Here is a 25,839-nt window from a genome sequence, read left to right as displayed (position 1 = left end):
TTTCCTTGATATTGTGTTAGTTTTTTTGAGAACTTTCCAACATCATGCTGGAAAACACAGTCTGAACGATGGTATTTACTCTTCAACCACTCTCAAGAAATTAATGAGTGATTTGGTCATATATTTTCAGACTTCAGTATAAGCTGATGGCATTAAGATACCAGAGAGACTGATTTGGCAACTGTGTCTATCTTGTGTGTACTCTCACTTCATAACTATTGTCTCTTGTAACACATAAATGAGGATGCTTGAAGCGTAAGGAAAGAAACTACAAAAATTTTGCCATTTCTGTACACTCTAAAAAAAGCATGACAGTTTAATGCTGATTTAAGGCAGTCTGACAGCAGATAGGTATCCCATTCTGGCCCGTTACCTGCCTTCTCCATCAGACAGGCTTCTGCCACAAAGTAACTTGTGTGCAACCTCTTCTGTTCACTGACAAAGAGCTTGGAAGCACAAACCTGTCTAAACTTCTTCAAGCATAAAAGATGGACCATGAAGAAAGATGGAGCAAGGCAGCTAATATGTCCAAAGGAAGATATGTTCGGGAAGTGGAGATTTCCTTTTACACCAGTTGAATGGCTAACCCATTTTGTGGGGTTGAAATTCTGTTCTCATAGCAATTTAATTAATTTTAAAACAAATACCAGAAGCATCTGGAATATAAAATAAATTACTTGTTTTTTCTTCAACACAAATCCAAATAAATGCATTTAGACTTCACAGGAACTCAACGGAGGAGGATGGGGACATCTAACACTGCATGAAGCTGGAGTGAGGATGATGTCAGTGAACTAGGGCTCAGATTCCACTCCTGATGGTAGACCGTGACACCCATTCTCCAAAAAGCTGGGCAAGTCAGTCTGCTGGAAGTGGAGAGAATGGCACTTGTACATTGGAAATTCTACATTGGTTTCTGTTGTGTAGCACAGTTGTAATAGGAAAAGTAGATTATAAAGGGACTTGACACACTGCTCTACCTATTTACTGGACGGAACTTGGCTAAGTGCATACGGCTCTTCCACTCAGCAATGAAAGAAGGAAAAAGTGAATAAACAAAATTCAGTAACACTGGTAGTCAGCTTATCACAATTTCAGTTCATAATTCTGTGGTTCTAAATTTTGTTCGTGCCCAAAACTGAAATAAGAAGAGTATCTACTGAACATTACCATCAACATACACAGCTACCTAACACTTCATAACTTCCTCATAACCAGTTAGGGACTATTTCACGAATCATGTCTTAAACAAAAAATGCATCAATCTGCTTCCCTAATCTGACCATCTTTAGTAACAGAACTGGCAAAACAGCATCTATACTGAGCTCAAGAAGATTTTATAATAAAAACTATAATTAAATACAGCAGACCTCAGAAAATTGATAAATAAGAAAAGCCACAATTACTGACTGTTAGAGATACAAGAGAAACTAAAGTAAGACACAATTAAATTGATGTGATATGGTGCATTTCAATATATTTCATGCATTCTTTTTGATTTTACAATCCAAATACTAAAACAGATATCTCAAACTTTATCCAAAGAATTTATCCAGAATTATTAAAACATTACCTTTTGATAAATAAAAATATAATCCAATCATTTATGCTAGAAAACATCAATTTAAGCTCATCTACTTTTAGCGAAAAAAACCTCATAAACAAAAAAACAACAGGACACCACATTTGCCTTATTTGTTGATTCCTTAGTGTAAGCTTACAATTGAGAAGGTAAACTTGAAGAACCTGGAAATTCAATCACAGCAATCTAAATGACCAGTTAATAGCCAAAAAAATAATAGATCTAGCGCAGATTTTACTCTATGGCATAAAGTTGTTGACAATACATTTCTCAATAAAGAAAAATTGAATTATAGCCTTAGGGTGGTTTAATTTGGTACAAATTTTGAATAATGTTATATACATTTCCAAAGCAGATGCTAAGAGACTCTACAAGGACACTCGGCTCAATCAGAAGCCAGATTAAAGTTCCATCTGGAATGAAACTGTTCCACAGCTCTATTACAATTAGCAGAGTCACCAATGTCAGACTCAGAAGTTGGGCAACGTGAAACTCTTTCTCTTCAAAATACAGCTATTAGTCCAGAAAACAAGCAAGTGCTTAACACATCTTTAAACCAGACTTTTTAAGTACTCACAAACCTGTATTTTTGTAGTCAGGATGGAAACTCTAATTCTTATTATTATGGTAATATGAATCACAAAGACTATCCGGACACAATGATTTTCTATCACCTCTCCCATTGCATGAATGTAGCATTAGAAGTCACAAGTGTTCAAGTAGCTGCAATACTCAAAATATCAGCAGGCTGAGAATAGCACAGAGTAAAATTCAAGATTCATTTCAAATTGCCCTGATCTTTGCATTCCCAATTTCCAGAGTTCTTGTTATGAAATAAAGCATTTTCCCAACATGGCATGCTAAAGAACTGCAGCCTGAACTGACCCATCTTTAGTCAAAATAAGAACAGTGTGAGACGTGTGAGACCTAATGGCTAAAAGTGAAAGCCTAATCCTTCAGACAAATATTCAGTCTAATGGGGTTTTCCCAGATTTAAGCAAAAATCAAATTTCAACCCAATTTTACAAAACAGATGCATCCTTTCAAAGCATAATTCAGTAAATGGTAGTGCTGATACAAAGACAGTAAAAAACATGTTGAAGATAGAAAAAATATGCCACACACCTTAAATTTACTGTTTTACTATTTAAATAAATAATGCACCACACAAATAAACAAGAAGTTAGAAATTAAATGCCCACATCTTGCATCTCTTTCTCCCCAAATAAATTCACAGTGGATACAGAGCAATACAGACTCTTAAAAAATTACATCTCATTACACACATTTTCAAGAACATCTTGGTTAAAGAGCATATTTATATTTTTCCAGTTCCCAGTTACATTAATCAGCCTGATTTCTACTGTCAAATAGTAAGCTGCTAAGTCTGAAAATATCGACAATGACAATATCCAGGTAAGGGCAAAGTTGAGAAACAACTGCAGCCACTGTTCAGTTAGCAGCCTATACTGTTCTGTGATGAAGTAAACTCCAGCTTCCAAAAAGAACAGCAAGATTCACAATTTTATATTTAGTACCTTTAATTAGTGTTTAAATACTATCCAATAATGTCCACATCAGAAATTTAATCTTCTAAATCTTTAGAGAGAAAAATTAACAATCTGGAGCAACAATACAACTTTGTCCCTAGTCTGACTCTGTTGTTATTTCTGCAAACAGCGCACAAGAGAACTATTGCCAACACCATGCAGCAGGATGGAGGCAGTTTAGGAAGCATTTAGAAACAGGAAAGACTAGCTGAAATTTAAGTACAGAAGCAAAATATCAAAATTAAGATCAATGCAACCTGATCAGCGCCATTGACAGAACACTGGCTTTTTAAGGCAGTGGTCAACAAGAGTGTCGAAGGCTGCTGGCTACACTAAAAAGGGCCAAGGGCATCCTCAAACTCCAGCAGTGATGAAACCACAGTGAAATGACCACTGTATTTCAGCTCCACACATGAACATAGTGGGCCATCACAACAGCCAGCTTCCCTGTTAGTTAACAGGTTTTCTGAAAGATTAACAAATAGAATAGCATCCAAAAGTTAAAATGTTAATTGGCAGAAAGTAAAGGATTATAACTGAAACATACATCTCAAATCCCTGGCTGGGGGCACACCACAAGCCTAGGGATTCTTTCCAATACCACAGGTCCTGGTCACCAGAAAACTGCAGTGATATAGTATGAAGCACAGGTCTCAAAAGGTTACTCTAAGAATTATCCTTCTGAAAGTTGAGCACATAAAAGCCTAACGAGACCAGCCATATATATAAGGTTTTTTGCAACAATAAGGAACTATTTAGCTCATTCTCACAAACAGTCACCTACACTTTCCATCTTGAGTACGTTCTTTTATGAAGGTCTGTCTGGGCTGCAATGTAAAGATTTCCAAATATAATTCATTATCTGTGACACTCATGGCAGAGTCATGAACTTCCATATCTCTGCACAAAAATAGTCCAGTAACAGAAGAATTTTTCCTTCCTCTTTCAAACACTCAGCAATCTAACAGTGAGCAAACACAACCAGAAGAAGTTTACTTCTCAGTATCACAAAACCTGTCCTCAAGCGAGTCATGAAATTACTTGACAAAGGCCAACTACAAGCATATTTAGTTTCAGATCAAGTAAGGGGCTGAAAACACTTAGCAGCATCTCTGAATTATCTCTTTCTAAGAAGCAAAAACACTCTTACTCTTCTGTGTACCTCAACAGCTATGGACTCTATGATGAACCTGCTTTAAAAGATGTGACACGAGTCCTGGTTACTCAAGTAGAGTGATCTGCATAATTCTGGCAGAAAACTCTGAACAATTCCCACTAGCTCCTTGCCTGTGAAATTTCTGAAGCATCATTTCTTTTTCTGCGCCTTCTCGAGTGCTACATGCAGCTGTTTTGAGACTTGCTAAGTGATACAGGCATAGGATTAGCAGGGTTCCAATGCTCCACTCTAACTGCCTGTTCTGCCACAACCTTGAAGTAGCTGGACAAAACCACCCCATGGACAAACATCTGGCTAATGTAATCCGGTGAAGAGATGGATAAGGGACAGTCAAAAAACTCCACAACTGAAAACATAATTTAAATAATGTTCACAGTTCACCAATCTACTCTGCAGCTTAGCAACACTTACATTCTTTGTTGATGCTAACCTGGTATTTGGCAGCATCTGCAGAAAAAACACTTATCACCGCTTCTGTTAGCTGGAAAACTCTACTCCATTCTAGCAATGACTAAAAGTTACTCAATTATTCATATCTTCATCATCACTCAGCTGGCAGCATATTTCAGGATCAAGACATAAAATTCTGGGTTTGAGCTCTCTCTTCTGTGTACTTGTTTGACTTCAGTTAAATAACTACCCAGAGTTCCATGGGGAAGAAAATTTGCTGTGATTAGACAGACAAAACTCTTCCACATGAAGGACAAAACTTTCTTGGAGGTTGGTCCAAGAAGTCAAAACAAACATTCCTACCAGGCAGTAGCCACCATAACCAACTGTAAGTCCAAAGTGCTTTTCTTTTTCTTACTGTCCTACACATCAAGACTTTTTTAAACCTGTAGCACAAAATAAAATTCTCTTTTGTTAATACTTATTCCCTTGAAGTAGACTGACAGAGCACAGCACAGCTGAAGCATCACCAAACACTACAATGGGTGAGGTGATCATTGCACCTCAGCAGAGAGGCAAGATCCTACCTAGTCCACCTCAGTACCAGATCTGTCTGCCAACAGCCGCCACTCCTACTGCCTTCCCTGCTATTACCAACACAGCTTTACCCCTCTTCCTATAACGTGTACTTCTCACTGTTGTTCCAGGTGAAGCAAACACTAAAAAGCTGACAATCATCTTCACACATGAACAACTTCTCATTGGCAAATACCTTGACTGTGCTTTCTGGATACCTGCTTTAAATGACAGAGATGATGGATTTGAAAACTGGTCTAATGTAGAAGATAAAAGGTTGTATCTTTTTTTTCCTCCTTCAGTTCTATTTTCTGTGTGTCTGTAGCTTGTTAGCCAAAATTGGTTTGAACGGCTGATTGCACTGCATACACTGCAGTCTTTCTAAATCTTAAGGCAGAAACATAACAAAGAATTTCAGTACATTAGGTATGTTGACTTCTCATGCTTGAATCACGGCTAGCAATTTTTGGAATCTTCTTCCAGATATACTCCTATCACAACTCTTAAAATAGTTTCCAGTAAATACCCTGTAAAGGACGTGAGGCTTAGTAGCTCTATAGTTTATCACTATTTTCAATAGCAAAGAAAAAAAAGGATTGAATACTGGGGAATACTTCCCAAATTAATTTTACTGGAGAAGAATGCTGTAAAACAACAGGAGAAGCAGAAAGACTTGTTCTATTTTAAACAGAAAAAACCCGATTTCCTGACAATAAAATTCACCTTTTTTAAAGCAGAGTTACCAGTTCAGTTTATTATAAATATCTGATTTAAAAAATCCATTTTAATTTCAAAATGCATTTTTTGTCCTACCCATTTTAACATGAATGTTAAAACCCCAACATATCACAATCTTTGTGCACTTAACCCAGTGTGAACTGAAGAGGAATTTGAAAAGTCCTAAAAATAAATTAATTGGGTTTTCATTTTCATGCAAAATTTACAAAACATTGATTTTGTACATGTAACAATATGCAAATATCTTTGTAAATGTAACTACTTTAAAAATGCAGAAATGTACTGATTGTGTTTAGCAATAAATACAAAACTATTACAGTAAAAATACATATTTTTTTAATCCAAATTTACTACAGACACAACCTTTCCTTGGTAACATTAAGAAAGTAAAAAAATTGATGATTAATGTCCATGTAAGTCTTTATGTTCAAATAATGAATAAATGGTTGATTCAACCATTGCTGCAGGAATAATTCCACTGATTTTCTGTTACTATCAGATACTATACTTACAGAAATACTCCCAAATAATAATACAATCATAATAATAAGAACAGCTCCTACAGCCTGCATTTCTATACTGTCATCATTGGCTGCAAGTAACAGACACTGATACAATAAAATAACCTTCCAGGAAAAAGTAGAAAATCCTGCCCCCACGGACAGCAAGTACCCCTTGACAGAGCTTTGTATGTTTTTCTGGCACCTAGATTCTACTCGCTGAAATTTGAACCGATGTGTTCATGGAGCTCTCCTAAAGTTCACAGATCTAGAGCTGAAATTCTGCAGATCTCTCTCTGTATTGAAGTCATCTGGGGAAACAACGTGACTGCGCTTGAATTTTTCATCTGATTCCTTCCTGACCTACAGAAGCACAATGAAAAAACAAGTTCGTCTGAACAAGACTTAAAATAAGAAAAAAAAGCCCTTTTAATTTTTATTTTAGTCAGCATGGTCACTTCTCTGATTTTTCTTGAACTATCTGTGTCAAAATACTGTAGTTTTATTTTAGTCAGCATGGTCACTTCTCTGATTTTTCTTGAACTAACTATCTGTGTCAAAATACTGTAACTTCCTATGACAAAGATTTCACTTGAAATTCTAAGTTGGGACCCACTAATGGAAAAACAGAAATCAATATTAAAAACTTGAATTGTTTACCTTCCAAGGATTGCAGCTGTAGGTTGTATTGACCCTGAATATTCAGAATTCAGTGTTATATGGATGGATGAGGTTAGGAAGATAATTGAGAAGATACTGAAAACTTACAGCACCCAACATCTACAAGCACGTCTTCCAGCACTATATGGTAAGATACATTTGTTCACCAGTAACAGAGACATGAAAGAGAATCTCAACAGCTTTAAGCTGACTACTTTGCACTCTAGTTTATTTTAATATAAATGCAATTTTATAGCTTTTGCAGTTCTTTCCCTAAGATGAGCAGAAATAGAACATGTTAAGTACTTGAACAATCAGGAGCTCCCTCCTTCCCTCAAATAACACACAATGTAAACTTTGAGCTCAACTTTCTGAAACTCTTTTTCTTTTCTGAGATGACAATCTAGAATGCATCTAGAATGGCATTATATTTTATCACCTTCTCAGGTTGGAAAGACAAATATTTTCAGGGTAGACCTGGTTCTTCTGTCTCAGAGTAAACGGTATCCAGACTGCAGCTATATGAGATGATGACTAACAGTTTTATTCTCAGTGAAGTGGTATAGAGACACAGCTGCCTTCCACTAACCCATCTCAGTTCTTTATTTCTTCACCTTTTATCTCATGTTCAGTTTTTCTCTAACAACAGCCTTAATCTTTCCAACATTTTGCTTCTTTCCCTTTTTAAAAATCACTCCAGTGTTCTTTCTAAATCTTTTCTCCAGTCCTTCAACTAGTTTTCTCTGCCTTAATCTATTAATGCAAATGTTGCATGCATACAGATCATGTATGATCTGTACATGTAATCATGATTTTATAATAAGACCTTTTGGATAAAAGCAGTAGAAAAGTTTAACAAGTGACAAAGTCGACTGATATTCAAGTTTGTCTCCTCTGCAACTTCAGCACCAGCTGCAATATAATCCTCAAAACCAGAGGACAAACACTAGTTTTCATACCTTAGAAACAACTGCTATTCAGAAAGATGAAAGCAAGCAAGCTTTTCAAAGGTACATTTACACTCACAGACACATCACCCCTCATCCTGTTCCTCAGTGGTTTCATCAACCATACCTGAATGTACATTATGTCAATAAAATTCTACATATATCATTGATTTTGCCTATTACATGCATGCAATGAAAAAGGAACTTAACAAATGGGGGAAGGGGTGACTGAGAAAAGTAATTCTCTTTCCAACCTGAGGAAACTTTAGACAAATTTGCCTTTGATAATCGACTGAACAAGCTGCACTGCAAGCATCAAGGGATGGTGCAGGGATATCTAGCAGGTGCTGCAGTTTATCACAAAACCGTCTAAAATAATTGGAAGTGACAACCAGCACTACCACAAATGATTTATTAGTCTTTCACTCAGCTTTTCAGCTTCCTCAGGGCCAGAATAAATAATTTACCAACTCTGTATCTTCCAATCATTAATTCTTCCCTGTGCATCCAAACTACATTTAACTCTGCTGGGTTCAGTGGAATTAAAAACACAATATGAAGACTTTTTCCCCCCCAAGTATAGTATTATCTGACTTTATCTAAAAGTAAAATTGTCAATCAAAATTTGTATTGATGATAGAAGGGATTAGAGCTAGCAACTAAAGTTAAGTTACAAAATATCTGCAGAATAAAATGAAAGCTAAACTGACGAGATGTCAACAATGAAATGCTCCCAGGGGGTCAGGCGTGTTCTCAAGATATAAAGTACTGATAGTGTCTGAAGATATTGATGAGCATTGTTTTTCTGATCCATAAACTAACATTACTTACAGACAAACATCTTATATGTCCCACAAGGTAAATGCAGGATGAAAACACTGGAAAGGAAACATTTAGAAAATAAAAGAAAAAGGAGAAGTGTGCAAAATGAAAGGATTAAACGTGAACATAATGATTCTGTAAAAAGGCAATACTTTCTGAGGAAATACACTAAAGATACAAGATTTACTAATGCCCTTGTGTTCATATCACAAAAAAAGGAATTAAAAAAAGAGTACTATACAAGGCAGAATTAGAAAACAGGAGTATAAAATGGCATAAAACCAAAGTACATTTTCAAATTTAAAAGAGAATATATAAGGTACCATATTCCTATTAATTATGTAGAGAAAACACAGAGAAAACAAAATCACACCCTAAATCCATTTTTGATGTAAGATAGTCTTCTCTCATTAAATCAGCATCTATGATTAAAACCAAGATCATTTTTGGTACATAATGTATTGCATTGTTAGAGCAGCATCTGTTTGTTGCACAGCAACACATTTTTCAGCTTTAAGAAACTGTACTGACATAGAAGAAACAACCTAGACTTTGAAGATACAAAAATATTTTTGCTTCCAAAACCATTTTGTACTAAAGGGGTTAATGACATTAATGTGCTAATATTCTGCATTCCAAGAGGCTTCAAGCTGCTGGAAACATACAGAAGAAGAATTTCATGGTACTAACAGGTTTCTTTCTGTCCTATGGGACTGAGACAACTCAAACTTTTAAGTGCTTACAAGAAAAGCTCTGTAAAGCTATGAAGGCTAATCAATAGGGCTTTCACCAAGTGATAATACAGTCTGAAATAAAATAAATTGGCCATAACAAAAATGCCTTACCCTTTTCCTCAACATTAATCTCAATACAGAGGAAAGTACAGTATGAACTACCAGTCCAAAATAGCTGACATAAAAATATGTTTTCACATTGCTTTTACCAAAACAAAAAATTTTCACAAACACAGGAAATTTATAATCATTTATTTGAAAGCAATTATCCTATGTATTTCTCAAATCCCAATTGTCCTTTTTAGTAAGACTGTAAAACCTGTACTCCCAATTTTACTCTGTAGCAGGGTATTTCCTTTCTTCATTTAAAACACAAAATCTTCTGCAACGAACCATGCACAAGCTGAAGTCAACCTCCCAAAATTTTCAAGAGAATGACACTGTTATAAAGGCTGAGTAATTTCATCACTCTGACAGGCGACGTTCTAAAACAAACCAAAATATTTTTAAAAATGCAATACTGTAAATAAAGCAGAAGTTGGAGAAACTAAATCACAGGCTAGGTATTGGTATCTATGCTTCCTTGCTAGCTGGGCCAAAAACACCTTCAAAAACCCTAGGTCTCAGTAGACAGGGAAAGTACTCTGGGAAGCCCACCAAAGACAAAAATACACTTGAACCCAGCATCAAATCATTAAGCCAAAAGTCATTTGCCATTGCAGTCAGTTATCGAGATTTATAAAAAAGCATTTACTGTTGACAAATAAAAAAAAATTACAAAGTAAGCTGCCTGTTCCTTATAGAGTACAGACATGGGTCCTATAAATGAACAGATCCAGGAAGCCGTTTTGTCATCTAATTTTTGATGCCAACTAGTTATGGCATCTGTCTTGAACAAGTTCAAGGACTTTTTGACTTGGAGAAAAATGGATTTGGACATCAATTCCCTTAATAAAGAGTCCTGAATGCAAGTACACAATGAAGTTTTACTTCTCTACAGGTCTCTTTACAGACTCATAAAAAACCAAACAAACTCAAACCAAAAAAGCCCCACCATAAAAATCTGTGGAGTCTGTTCATACTCTTAGGCAAAAGTGTTTGGAAGTGACAGCTGGTCACAGAAAATAATAGGCTAATCAGAGGCTGAAGTAATTCTGGCAAGAAAAATGATTCAATATTTGATCTTTTTCTGATTAAAATGCAATTATAGCTATTGATATGATCGTAGACTCTCAAAATGACCTCTCTCACACAAAAATGATTTAGTATTGTTTTAAGTGGACATTCTTCAAAGGTTAAATAAAAAATTGTCCGAGATTAAAAAATGGGGTGAAGGATCAAACCCAAGGAGGAGAATAAATCAGCTTTAATATACGCAATTAGAAAGTCTGAAATCTTTGCTGCCTCTAGAAGAACACAAAGTGTACAAGAAAATCTCATACAGGGTTTTCAGCATATAAGAAACTAACTGCATTTCCTCATGCTCTTATCAGTTCTGGGTCTATCTATAGCCAATAACCTGCTTTAAAGAAATGTTCCTAAGCAAGTACTGGGTAAATTCATATTTGTATTTATCCCAAAAGAAGTATCATGTTGGCAAATGTCAGTTTTGACAAAACATCCTCACCTAAGGTATAGGTTCACAGATTCCCTCTGTCACTCTTGGTGTGATTTTTCACCTCCATCAATCTAGTTTCCTTTCCTCACTTTTTTTCATCACAGCTATTTGTACATTCTGACAAAACCTTGAGGAAGAAGAAAGAAACACTCAGTTTTATCTGTATTTACCATTCAGTAAATCTGTCATTTCCACTTTATCAAAAGGAAGTGAGGCAGAGAGGGGCCACAGAGCGTATGTGGTGGTGAGTTAAGGATTGAACTTGTCATCTCCTGATTCCCACGGCAACACTTTCTGAAGGTATACAAATCAACAGTGCATCCATCATTATCGTTTTGGCAGAAAGCATAGGCTCAACCTCCAAGATTCTCCAGAGCTGTGTTGCAGCCTGAACTATCATAAACCATTTTCTGTCCACTACCACAAAAAACACAGCAACTTACAAGGTATGAAAGGTAAGCCAAAGTTATGAATCCTGTTGAGTACATTTCTGAATAGGAACCCTAAACAACACATTTCCAAGACTGAAACACGTGACAGAGAATTTTATTTAGGAAAATGCTAAGGAGAGCTTTACAGTATCTGTAAAAACCCATGCAAGCTATTAAGTACCTGGTAATCTTTTGACCTAAGCTAAGGTTAAAATCCAGTATCTGAACTACCCCTAGATGTTGACCTAACCTTTGAGACATTGAATTAATTGTAAGAAAGGTTTGGGGGAAAAGAAAACAAATACACAACCCAAACCCAAAAAGTTTACTCCCAGGGGCTTCATCAAAGAAAGTCAATTATATCAACTTAGAAATATTTTACAAAAAAAATTCAAAAATCGCCCCTTTCCCCCCTTGTTTTGAAGGAGGCTACTTTTGTTTTATTTTTAGTTTTAATATTCAGATAACTCAGCTGGTCAGCCCAGTTAAACCAGCAATGTGTAAAAGTCTCATTTTCAAGCAAAAAAATTATTATCATAGCTCAGACATTCAGGTCTATTTTTCTGTAAAGTCTGTTTTTCTTTCCACACATAGTGATCATCCTCAATGACTGAAATAGATTAAAAAAATTGAGATTACATAGGAAGTGACAGTACATAGGGGAGTACGACACTAGCTCAGACTTTAGCTAAGGAGTCAGCAGGGTTCACTGAAAAAGCTTTAAACTAGATTTGAAGAGAGACATAGCCAGGCTTGACAATTGTGAAGAGAAAAACCTATGAGAAGGAAAACCTATAGCAACTACCTATGTAGAAAAAGGAGGCTTAAGAGAGGATACCCACCAGTGAGTACAAGAATCCAAAGCCACGACCACAACACAGGACAAGGGGGTCTCGCTTTTCACCCCCACTAGGATATTGAAACTATCAAATACTTTATAGAAAGTGCTGTAAAGCAATGCAAGCAGTATGGGAAACAAACTGGAAAAATAAGAGACCTGTGTACAATCACAGGGCTTTGGTCTCAATGTGATTCCAGCGATGTGGTAGGAGAGCTCCTGGCTGGAATGGTGTCCTGATGGACTAAATGCTGTTTAGGAAACACAGACCAGGAAGGTGCTGTGGTGAAGTTGCCCTCTATGTGAGACAACACATGGAATGCATTCAGCTCTGTCTTGGATGGATGATAAGTGAGTTGAGAGCTTATAGGCTAAGATAAAAAAGGGCAGACTAGCACAGGTGACACTGCTGTGGATGGACCTGATCAGGACAAGGAAGTGAACGAAGCCTTCTAGAGGCAGCCTCAAATGTACAGGTTCTTTGGGGGTCTTAAACTACCCTGAGGTGTGCTGGAGAAGGAACAGAGTAAAGCACTAACAGTCCAGGAGGTTTCTGGGAAAACGCTAAAGAAAACTGTGTGAGACAGGTAGTAGAGCATCCCACAAAGAATGGTGTGCTGGCTGCTCAGCCTTATACTAACAGGGAATGCCTTATTGGTGATGGGAATGTTGGGGGCAGCCTTGGTTTCACTGACAAGAGCAGACCTCAACAGGCTGGAGAGATGGGAAGAATCTGCTAAAACTCAAGAAAGGCAAATGTAGGTTCCTATACCCAGGGAGGAATAACCCCATGCAACAGCACAGGCTGTGGGTCAACCTTTGGAAACAGCTCTGCAGAGGAGGACCTGGGAGCCCTGGAGGAGAGCAAGCTGTCCATGAGGCAGCAGTTTGCCCAAGAAGGCCAAGGGAATCATGATGTGTATCAGAAAAAGAGCTGTCAGCAGAGCAAGGGAAGTGATCCTGTCCCTCTACTCAGCCCTGGTGAGGACATACCTGGAGGGCCGTGTCTAGCTCTGGGCTCGTCTCAGTAAAAAAAAAAAAAAAAGACATGGAGCTCCTGAGACGGGTCCAGTAGAAGGTGACAAAGATGATTAAGGGACTGGAGCATTTCTCTAATAAGGAAAGGATGAGAGAGTTGGGCCTGTTCAGCCTCAAGAAGAGATGACTGAGAGCAGACCTCTTTAATATATAAGTATCTGAAAAGAGGGCATCAAGAGGATGGAGCCAGGCTCTGTTCACTGGTGCCGAGCAATAGGACAGAGAGGCAATGGGCAGAAACTGATGCACAGGAAGTTCCACTTGAACATGAGGAAGAACTTTACTGTGTGAGTGACCAGGCACTGGAACACAGAGGTTGTGTAGTCTCCCTCACTGGAGATATTCAAGAACCATTTGGATGTGCCATGTGCCCTAGGATGACCCTATTGGAGCAGGAAGATTAGACCAGATGACCAGATGTGGTCACTTGTAGACTGGCTCATTCTGTGATTTGAGTAAAAAAGGTTAATTTCGTGGTAGAAGAAGGCCTCATTCATGCTGTCCACATATTGAGAGATATCCAGCCCATCCATGAAGTAAGACAGCCGTAAGTATATAACAAAACCAGAATATGCTATGATCTTTTCTGCATTCTGCACAAACAAGCATCACACAAACCACTTCATTTTGCTACTTCATACAACAAATAAAAGACATAGTAATTTTGTAGTGAAAAATCGCTCTCTACGTAAAGAAATGCCCAGACTTCGGGAGCAACATACTATCATAATCAGCATAACAAAGGCAGCATGAGAGAATGCAACTCAACTTCTAATCACGTTTTAGTTAACAGGTTGGTAGACACAACCATATGGAACAAGTAACGCCTCTTATCTGAATGAATGGAATGCACTTCAGCTGTGTGTTTGCTGTTCTTAAATTACTAAGATTATGGGTGCACTATCTACTTGAGAACAATGTAAGAAAACTAGAACATTGCGACTTCCAAAGCTCAAATACGCTCAAACATGAGGTCTCTAACATGCTTTAACTGTTCAATTCGAAAAATTTCAGAAAGAAAAAGATATACCATTAAAATTCAGTTGTAGTTCTAACAACAATATATTTTAAAAATGTAACTGAAGGCTGAAAAAGACTGAATATCAGAAAATGAAACCTTGCATTACAGGGCTTATGATAATCCTACTATGCAACCCCTTCCTTCTCCAGTCTTCCTTCCATGTATTTAATAATCTGTTAGCAGAAATTTTTGTGGAATTTGCTGTCAAAAAGAAATAGTGAGGATGATCATGTTTCCACAGAAGCAATGTTAATAATGCATGAGGAAATGCAAAATATTTAGTTGCAATTTTCTGAGCTATTTAGCGAAATATTCACTAATCTTTTGCTTCATATACAGTATTTGGGTAAAAAATAAATCCCCAAATCCTTTCCACCTAATCAGATAAATTCCTAATATGAACTAAGCAAGTAATTATTCTTTTAACTTACTCCATATATTCTCCCTTTCTCCCTTTTGAAAAGGCACTATTTTTTCTTACCTTTACCAATCAAATCTCAGTGGAACAGTTCCTTGGGTAACGCTCCCTACAACTCCCATCACATCTGCAGGACCTGGTCTTCCTTTGTGCAGTTTAACCATGACCAGTTAATGGAACAACACAGCATGAAGCAAGCAATCCAGAGGTTTTCTGAAGTGTGTGGACCACAAGTTCATGACACAAATAATTAAGGAGCTGTGGAGGGGAAGACTTTCTGTTGGATCCCATACTTAACACACAAGGAATAACAGATTAAGGATATAGAAGCTGGAGACAACCTTAGCTGCAGTTAGCACAAGATGGTAGAATTCTGCACCCTGAGAGGAGGTAAGAAAGAAAGAAAGAAAAAAGCAGGATCATAAGCCCAGACTTCAGTAGAGGAGACTCTGACCTGTTCAGGGATCTGCTTGGAAGAATCACATGGCAGATGGTTATAGAGGGAAGGGTCCAGGAAAACCTAATTGTCAGGGATGTTCTCCTTCAACCTTAAGAAAAGTACATGCCAAAAATCATGAAAATGAGGAAATGTGGTAGAAGACCTAAATAGCTGAACAAGCAGCAGCTGACAGAACTCAAACACAAAAACAAATCATGCAGGAGATGGAAGCAGAGACACACAAACTGGGCTGAAGTCATATGTGAAGGGGCGTAGAGATCACAGCAAGGTCCCAAGGACCAGAGCAAACAAAACACCACCACTCTATTCTTCTGTTGAAGAATAGCACAAAGGATGATCCATGGATTTACAAGCTGGTCAGCCTCACATAAATCAGCAAAAAGAATTACACCACATGCCACACTACAGGCTAACAGCCAAGGATCTGCAGATCTTTGCAGAGAAGAACCCAGGCAATCTAGTTTTAGTGCAAAGTCAAGGGAGGTGATTCTTCCTCTTTAGACAGCACTGGTGATATCCTTCTGGAGTGCTCAATACAGCTTTGGGCTCCTCAGTATAAGAAAGACATGGACTTACTGCAGTGCACCCAGCAGCAGGTCTGAAAGGTGATTAAGGGTTTGAAGCATATGAAATACGAGCAGATATTGAGAGAGCTGGGACTGTTTAGCCCATAGAGGAGAATGCTCAGGGGCTTTTATCTATTTCTAGACATTTCTGATGGGAACGAATGTAGAAAATTGAGCCAATTTCATTTAAGTGGCAACCCGTCAACAGACTAAAGTTAATGGATACGAATACAAGGAAACTAATTTAAAAATACAAGGAAATTTTTTTACTTATAAGATAATCAAAGACTGAACAGGTTATCCAGAACAGTTGTCAAGGCTCCAGCTTTGCAGATATTCAAAATCCAAAGAGATAACCTCCTTAAGAGCCTGCTCTAACTGACCCTGCACAGATATAAGAGCCTGCACTAGATGATCTCTAATGGAGTCTTCTGACCTTAAATATTATATGAATCTGTAATTTGATTTACAAGAAAGGATAAAAGGTTTTGCTCAAGTTATTTGTATACAACACTAGCATTAAAAATATATATACACATTTTCAAATATTGTCAAACACATTATTTTTCTGCTTTTTTTTTTTTAAGGCTCTGAAAGCATCGTGTGAACAAAACACTGTACCTGATAGCATGATCTTAATGAAATAATCACATAAAAATATTTATTTGACATGAGTTTTGAAAACAGAGGGTTTGAACATTCATTCATGTTTGTACCAGAACAGCAGAAGAACTGGAAAGAAATGTTTTCTAGGGAAAAATTTGAGTAAATGTTGAAAACCAAAGATTTACAAGATGGAAGAACTAATAGAGGTGCATATGAGAAAAAGGCAAGATAAAATTTGAATTCCTGTACACGGGATGTCAACTAAGCCTTATAAATTACACATACATTTTTACCTTAAGACAGCTTTGGAACACTGAAGAAACAATGCATCACAGGGAACTAACTTAAGAAAAACCCTATCTTATTGAGCTAAACAACTAATTTTTTCCAACAATACAGGCTTTTTTTCTGCATTATTTTTTCTAGTGTCTAGAAGTTTTTAAAACAATGTTCTACTTTCTGAAAAAGATCAATAACAGTAGAAATGAGTAAATTGGAGTTAAAAGTAGTAAAACACATAATTTGCACTCCTGCTGTTGTAAAATACAGACAGAAATTTAAAGAGACAGTAAGCAATTAATAGCAGTGCATTCCATTAATCTGGCAGGAGTATTGTTATCAGCACTCCTAAGAACTGGGTCTGAGTATTGCTTCATGACTGCCTCCTACCCCCTTCAACTGTCTTTTTTTCACTTCTTTCTTGAACTAGCACTACGGTAGTAAGATAAAAAAATTAATAAAGTTTAAAATTAACATAGCAAAAGAATTCCTGTATGCACAAGCAGCAGACTACATAAAAGTGGTGAAAACACATGGCTAGGGAAAGGAGCTTAGAAAGGGCTACCTTCTTCAGTACATGAAGTGGTTCTCCCAAAGAGTCATCATCATTATGCTTCAGTTTAGACTGCAGAGTAGTATTTATTCAAACAATAACTAACCAATCTGTCCCAGAACAAAGGTAGCTGAAAAAGCATTTAATATTGATCTAGAAAGGATAAAATGCTCATGTTATCCATATTATTTGCATTTTCAGTGAAAGCAAAATTCAGTCACTCGGTCACCAGAGTGTTTTTTTAATTCACTTGCAAACTGAAAGCAAGGTGAACAATTTCTCCTAAAATAAATCTGTAAAGAACCAGGAACCTCTGGTTCCTACTTTAAGAACCCACTTTAAGATTTGAATGCCTCGCAGGAAAAAAGAAAAAAGAAAACCACTAATCTTTTGGGTTCTTTTACTTTTTAAAAAATTAGTCCTTTTAAAAGGTTTTCTGTAATTTCCACTAGCAACAACTGCAAAAGCTGAGCTGCATCTCCTCCAAAATTGCAAACTTACACTTTATTGGTTTGCATGCATTTAGCTATTTAGCAATATTGCCTTCCTGAGGTCAGCTTAATCCCACAATTAAGAGTTTTATATCATTAACAGCCTTTTCTTCTCATTTAGAGCATTTTGCCACACACTCTTTCCATACTGTTGGTTCACAGAGCAAAATATCTACCTTTTTGCTTCTGAATTTTTCTGAGCTCTGCTCTGTCCCAAGCCACCACCAACACATTCACCTTGACTCTCTCAAGTTAAATGACTGTAATGAACTCAGTTCTCTATCAGGATTCTTTTTCTGTAAGGACCAGACTGAGCCTTCCTTTGGAAAGTAAATCTAATTTTCCCTTTTTCTATAGTTCTGACATATATGTTAAGGCAAGACAACCAGAACAGTCCTATGGTCAAGAGTACCCAGTAATTTTAAAAAAATCACTGCCTTAAATTTACAGAAAGAAGTCAGAAAAGAAAAAGGGAAAAGATCTTTCAAAAACAGCTGTAGCCTGTAAAAGAAATTAGCATGAATGACTGTAGGGAAAATATCAGCAATAGACTTTGAAGAAATCTGGCTTGGGTCACTGAAAAGAAAACAGAGGCAGATGCTAGGCTGCCTAGCCCAGGTCACTGCAGGGAGAACAACAGCTGGTTATGTGAGTCTTGCCCAGGACTCAAGAGTTGGTGCTTGATTCTGCTCTGCAATTATTCAACACCTCCTTGATGATTTTAGTATAGGAGAAAAACTGAAAACAAGATGGATTTTTTTTTTTTTTTTTGGTAGAGCTATGACAAATTGAACCATTTATTTAGCAACAATACTTTCGTGTATATCTCATAAAAAATGTTCAAATGTGGACTGGCTGCACAGATTTTCCTCTAAAATATAAGAAAGAGTTTTTGAAGTGCCCTACCAAGTTATCAATATTTTAACAGCTCTTTTAAAAGCTGTTTCATAATAGTGCAGATACTTTGAAGACCATCTATATTCACTCCATATCAACTGCAGTATATTTTAAGACCTTTTATTTTCACATTCAAACAGGGATAAGAAGAGGGAGTGTCCTCTGATCACTGTATCCACAATCACTGCTAGCTGAGAGTTAAAAAATTCTTTTTTATAACCCACCAAGCAATGTTCAATTCAACTTCGGGCAGTTGTTGATCCACCCAAGTCTTTTATTAAAACCTCTACCATTGTAATTTCTGGATTACGATACAGAAAACTGAACTCACATTACAGATACTGGTAAGCAAAAGAGAATTTTTAAAGTGAATTTTTCCATGATTTCCCAGCTCACCATTTCATGACTCATGCATTCCTTCCAATCATATTATTCATCACTCCTTTTCATGAAGGCAAGAAATTATAAATGATTACCATCTTGATTTATCTGAGCACAGAAAAAAATATCTTTAGAATCAATGGACAACTCTACTCCATAGATCAGCTAGTTATTCAAAATATGTTTCACTAAAAATGCAGAATATGCCTTCAGATGTGCCTGTAGTTTTACTAATTGTTCCAAGAATGCATAGCATGCACGTGCATACAATAAAGGCTCTCTCTAAGAAAGAGTTTTAAGAATGGCACTTTTTTTTAGGTGATTAAAGAGAAACAAAAGATTTAATTTTTTTGATGTTGTTACCAAAATAAACTTAATTTCAAGTTATTCACTCCCAGGTAGTACAGGTATTTATTAAGAACAAGTAGGCACAGCAAGGGAAACAAAACTGTTCAGAAATTGTGAAAGAAAATGTTAAGAAAATTATCTTTTGAACCAACTCAAAAAATATATCTTGGAATACACCAGGGCAAGGAGTTTCCTAGCAGAGGAACAAAAACAAACTGTATAGGAAATGAACTGTACAGAAACAGAAAAAAGTAAAAAAGTGAATGGAAAAGTTTAAATCATATGAATTTCATGCCAAAGCTTACTATACAGAAGTTAGGTTTTGTAGTACTAATCTAAAACCTTTTGTATGAAATGTTAAAATCGAGATAAATATATTTAAATGGGACTGTCCCAGATGCCTTGGGTCTTTTGAAATTCTGGTCAACTGAAACATGGTACGAAATACACACATACTCTGACACACAGAAACATGAAAATCAATATAAACAACAATCAAGAAAGAAAGAATAATAAATCTCTTCACACTTAATATTTTTGCTGGTTGTGTAACTACTCAAAGGATGTTCTTAATGTTTGCTTATCCTCTCAATAAGGAATGTTAAATCCAGCTATAACCATATGTCAAATGCAAGCGCCTGGGATAAAGAAATAGCCTAAAATTAATGTTTACTAAATATAATGCTGTAGAGAATATATTCATCATCTTCAATGCTACTTGTCATAAGTTATACTTGAATGTTTACAAGATCAGAATACCAGCTGAAAGGAAAAACCTACTTCAGTGAAGTCACCACACAGGGCATTGCCTTCTTCACTGAACTTCTTGACTCTTCACTGTATTGCCAGTAAGATGTTAGAGGCTCTTTCTGGTAGGCATCTTAATGCCTATGGTAAGATATTATACCTCCTTATGGTAGGACAAGGTAGTCTACAAGCATGCTAACTTCACGCAAATAAGGGGCAGTTACACTAGAAAAACTGATTTTTAGCTTCTCTCAGCACTGCAGACAGAATGAACAAGACTACAATACTCTGACTACTACCACACTGCTAGTAAGTTGCATCCACAGTAGATGCGTCTTGTCAATATAGACGAACTTGCAAAGTGCTCCTTATCTAGACATCACCAAATTCATTAAAATATATTTCAATAAGAATGAGATATATTTCAATAAGAATCAGCAAAAACATTTGGGATTTGAGGATGATAAACTCAAAAAAGGTATGTTTCTCAAGTTGCTAGTCATCTCTTAGGTGTTACCCATTCCCTAAAGTTAACATAAATAAAAAATTTCCCACTAAATATTGCTTAAGGTTTATATAATATTCACTACCATGACTGAAATATAACTAGCTACTGTACTTCTCACAAGGATTTATTTCACTGCTTGCAAAATAGGAGGCATTTCCTCTCCCAGAAATACACCAGAATATATGGACAGTTTATGTCAGGTGACTTTATGAATATCCTATAGAAGAAGTGAGAAGGGAAGATATGGTAGAATCAAAAAATATTAGATTGCAGTTTACATTGTGAACATCTGAGAAGCCATGTTTTGCATAAAAATACAAAACAATGATAACATTGCAAACAGAACAATTTACAATGTGAATGTTTAATCATGCAGACATACCTTTTAAAGTTCTTTCAGATAAAAAGGTAACATCTTTCCTACCGTGAAAACTATGTAAATAAATGCACAAATATTGTTGTAAGTAGGTAGATATTTTGATAATATAATAGAATGATCCAACTCTGTGATTGCTTTCAGATGTCCCACACAAAAGACCCTGCGCTTTTTATAACCCAAGGTTTCTACCAACATTAAGCCTGGAAATTCCTACCATCATAATATTGCTTACTATGGTTACAATATTTCTCTGAAATCCTCATCTTGCTATAGCTGCAACCTCTCTGAGTGATCCTTAGTTTGAGTCAGAAATAGCTGCTTTTTCCTTTTGGACATGCTGTAGAGTGCAATCATGGACTAGGCCTGGTAATGTCTTGCTGATTGCACCTATTTCCTCTTGCAGACATTCTCTTTCTAGGCAGTGCTGCAAAGATTTTCTGTGAAACACAAAGAATTTCTACTAGCTTGAGGCTTCTTGTTTTGTTAGGTTTTTTTAGCCAAGGTCTTACTAAGATCCATATTTCATGGGAACTTGTATTTTAAATAATATCTGTAACATCTTTTTAAAATATGAGACTTTCATCAGTCAGCTGTTATCAATCCTATATCCCTGAATACAGACTTCCAAAATGCCTCGCAAAGCAGCTACCCTGTAAAATGAAACAGAACTTGAATATTCATTTTACAAAGCCAACGCATATGTTTGGTCACAAATAGTGGATTATTTTTCTAGTATTTCCTTCTTTTTAAACTTGTAAAGTTTGATTTGAGAGAGTGCTGATCCCTATTCTGTGAAGCAAGCTAGCATCATTAGGATGACAAAATCAAGTCTTATTGTGGCAAGAAGAAACATCATTTAGTGTCAACAACACACTGCTATTGATTTGAACTCCTCCTTGCCTCACGGGTGAAATAACAAGCTCCTACACACAGACTCTCTAAGCATACCAATAGAGGAAAGAGGCAAGAAAAATACTAAAAATGGCTGTATTAAAGATACAACAGGAAATATGTGAGTCATGAGATGCAAATTCTTTTATCTGTATGAAACAAATTGAAGAAGAGCTTAATATGGCTTCTGCAATTTCTATGGAGTTAGATTAGAACAGAAATATACCTACCAATAATATACCAGATTTAGGCTTCCCAACCAGTATCTCCTAACTGTTCAACACTCTCTGTGAAACAAGTCAGCTTCATGTTCATTATCTAATACTTACTAATCATTTTTTTCTAAAATGTTGCCTTATTTTAGCACCCTGGTTCACCATTTCAGCAGAAATGATTCTTTAACAATATTGGTAGGATCTCATCAAAGTAGAGCTAAGAAACTATCAACATAGCCAGGTTGACTCTTTTCCTATTTCTGAACAGACTCCAATTCAGAAAAAAAAGAAGTATCTTTCTTTTTAAAAGATATAAAAAAGAATAAACCCATGGTCATGCAACATCAGTATAAATACCACTCTGCACAGTGGTTTTGGTTGCAATAGAGTTCATTTTCTTCCTTGGGAGATGGTACAGAGCTGTTTTTAGGATGTAGGATGACAACAATGTTGGTAACACACTGATGGTTTTGTTGTTGTTAAACAGTACTCAATCTAAGTCAAAGGACTTTTCAATGTCTCATGTTCTGCCAGTGTGGAAGTGCACAAGAAGTTGGAAGGCAGCACAGTCAGAACAGCTGATCCAAAGTAACCAAAGGGATATTCCATAACACAGAACATCATGGCCAGTGTATAAACTGGGGGGAGTTGACCAGAAGAAGGCAATCACTGCTCAAGGACAGACACAAACTGGGGGACAGTCAGCAGGTGGTGAGCAATTTTTTTTTAAATTGTAATTCTTGGTTTTTATTCCTCCTCTCTGTTTTCTCTCTTCTGATAGCTATTATTATTATATTTTACTTTCTCTTACTTTTTATTTCAATATCTCATGGGTTTTATTATTTTCCAATTCTACTCTTCATCCCATCATGGCAGAGAGGGGAAGTTAGTGAGGGGCTACCAAGTACTTGGTTGCCAGCTGGGTTCAACCACAGCACACAACAATAGCTCCTTTTCTAGAACTAAAAGCTATGTATTTAAGCAAATCTGCAAACTAAAAAATGTAGTGAGATGAAATACTCATCATAGTTTGTGTTGTATAACTACACCCAAAATTTAAGCTAATTTCAAACATTTTTGTAGCATCAATTTAGCATGCTAGAATTCCAGTCTATCTCTTAAAACATGAACAAAGTAATATAAACGGCATAAAAAATTACTTCAAGATAACTTCCTTGTTAAAAATACTTAAGTATAGGGAACAAAGCTATTTTCATACTACATCCAGAAAACGGATGAGGTGTGAAAGAAATCTCTTGTTTAATGTGACCTTTGGCTGTACTTTCACTTGTCATCATTATGAAGTAGCTACTCTCAGTGCCAACACATAAGCTGCGTTATATTACCCCATAACAGTAGTAGCACGTCTTTCAGGGGGTGTTTCATACTTCAAGAAACTGGTGGCAGAATGCACTGACAGTACTTACCTTTGTAGCTCCTTGTAATAGGTCTTATTCAACAATAAGACCTCATTTACAAAAGGAAATAAGAGGGTACTAAATTTCAGAGAGCATATCGCATAAACTAGGATATGTTGAGGAACTCCCTTGGAGTTCTCAGCTTCAGTGAAAACATTCAAATAAGGAGAAATGTAAATTTCAGATTGGAACTCTGCCCCAAATAATAATATTCAGAGCTTTGTTACTGTGCACAGACCAAAAATACTGCATCATTAAGATCTGCAACATACTTGACTTTTCTTAACGCATGTAATTAAGAAAATATTTCTGGAAAGCAAATGAATTTGAAATTCAAGTAAGATTAATAGAACAAATACGGCAAATTTACGTTTTATACAATGGTAGCAAGCTGCAGAATAAAAATCAGTAGCTATCATTATCTAAAGCTGTTCATCTAACACCACAGAGAGAAAAACTATTGATACATACTGTACACACATTTTTATCCATGTATATAAATCAAAGGAAACAGCTTCCTTTAAGGCAAGCATATGAAGATACTAAAGCAAGATACAAATTAAATATTCATACATTCAATATTTCAAAATAAGGAATTTGGATATACACATGCATAATTTAAGTTCTATAGTGAAACCTGTCTACAGAGGCCATTTCTACTGTATTTCAACAGCATTGAAACTTGAAATGTACAATGCAGCCTTTCCACGCTGTGTTAAAACTTTAAACTATATAGTAATTCATTTCAAGCACTAAACATAGAATAAAGGCCACATTATGCACACGGCACTTCTGCAGAGGAACTGCTGCTTTGCCCTATTCTTTACAGCTCTGAAACAGGGCTGTCAGTCCTGCAAGGTGCTTTCAGACTGCCTGAGGTACTCGCTGGGAACTGAGGCCAAATAAATAGGCAACTTCAGGAACAAGGTGGCTCACTGGCCCTGAAGAGCCCATCAGTCAGAATTGACTCCAAGTCAAATTCTGATCCCAGGCATCAGTTTTAAACTCTGCTGAGGTGGTGCCCACACCTAAAGCCTGAAATTGGCCCCTTACACTGCCCTTATACAGTCACTTAAGCCTCTATGGAGTGAAAATGGTATTTCATACCTTTCTGATTGGCAAAGGAAAGGAACACAAAAACATGTTTCACACTATGTTGTGCTCTAGAAATTATTCTTTGTGATCACAGAACCTGAAAGTAGTTTCTGTACAACACAGGGATGTTAAATTTGAAGAGCTTATAAATTCCTACACATTCAAAAAATACTGGGAGAAAAAAAAAACCCCTTACTATCCACCTCCTTTCCCTCAACATGTATCTCCTTCTGCATGTATCATCTAAAGATGCCACCATTCCTCCCCATGTATTTAAAACCTTGCCACTGCAAAAGAATTCTCCATATGGGTTACTAATGTGAATATTTTATTTTCTTATTAAAAGTTAAATGCATTAGTTCAAACATCAAAACCCTCATTTTAAAAACATTCATTTTACTGGGACAAAAATATATGTTAACTTGAAGAATAATTAAAGAATACTTATTAAGGAGAAATAAAACTACTCTATTTCTACACAGTTTAAAGTAGACATTTATCTTTGCCCCTTAAAGGTCACTCATTTGATCTTGACACACCTAAGAAATCATAGAAGCTAAAACTAAGTAGGTAGAAAAGTGGTATTAAGGAATATAAAACTAAACAAAATTAGTATCTACATGGTAAATTACTTCACTGAAAACCATCTATGGATTCTGCAAAGAATATACTTTTGCCTTAGAGCTAGTACTTTAATTTTCAAGAACTAAGAAAAAAAAATCAAAACTAGTCAGTAACAATGCAGCGTCGAAAAGCAATAAACTCAAAATTAAGTTATAAATAATTTAAAGCATGTCATGAAGATGTATTAATAATTCATCAGATAAATAATTTACTAAATAATCAAATAAATAAATAATGAAATACATAAATAAATCAGCAAATAAATAATTCTGCAAAATAACCTAAACAATAAGTCACTAAAACAAATGACAAACCTACAAAACTACAATGATTTTCTAAAT

General features: G+C 36.2%; 1 protein-coding gene across 6 annotated transcripts in view; it reads right to left on the bottom strand.

The window, feature by feature from the left end:
* Positions 1 to 25,839, bottom strand: part of TBC1D5 (TBC1 domain family member 5) — a 316,631-nt gene that overhangs the window by 262,861 nt on the left and 27,931 nt on the right. The window lies entirely within an intron of this gene.

Source organism: Passer montanus, unplaced genomic scaffold (genome assembly GCF_014805655.1).
Source record: "Passer montanus isolate IOZ18808 unplaced genomic scaffold, ASM1480565v1 scaffold10, whole genome shotgun sequence".
Lineage (NCBI taxonomy): Eukaryota > Metazoa > Chordata > Aves > Passeriformes > Passeridae > Passer > Passer montanus.
The sequence above is the reverse complement of the archived record's forward strand: the minus strand, read 5'-3'. Positions and strand labels throughout refer to the sequence as shown.